This window comes from Chrysochloris asiatica, unplaced genomic scaffold (genome assembly GCF_000296735.1).
Source record: "Chrysochloris asiatica unplaced genomic scaffold, ChrAsi1.0 scaffold00315, whole genome shotgun sequence".
NCBI lineage: Eukaryota > Metazoa > Chordata > Mammalia > Afrosoricida > Chrysochloridae > Chrysochloris > Chrysochloris asiatica.
The window spans coordinates 367,980-368,444 of record NW_006408833.1 but is presented as its reverse complement, the minus strand read 5'-3'; positions in this window follow the sequence as shown (position 1 = coordinate 368,444).

Genomic DNA, 465 nt, shown 5'->3' with positions numbered 1-465 from the left:
AACAATCTAGGAATTTGGCTAGGATAGAGAGTTTAGGGGCTTCCTTGGGATGTGTTCATTTGTGGGTGGGGCTGGGGACCGGCTAAGCTAGAGGGACCCAGGGTTGACTTGGATGTAGGCTGAAGGGAGGTCGCCTGAGATGTTGACTGGGATGGGGAATCTAACTCTGGTTAAGATTGGCAGACGTAGTGGTTGGGATAGGGAATCCACCTGGGGGCTGTCTGGATGGCTTAGACCTGAGGAACGTTGGAGTGGGCTGGGATGGAGGGCTTCAATAGGCTGCATTAGGTGAAAATCCTTGAACCGGTGGCATGGCAAGATATCCAGCAGACTTGTTACAGACTGGCTCCAGTCTGGGTCTGATGCTGGTGCCTTGGAGTCAGTCGGGCGGCTAGTGCGGGTGAAGGCGGTCGGAGGGGGGCGCGGGGATGGGACAGGCAAGCGGGAGGGGGAGTAGGGACGGGA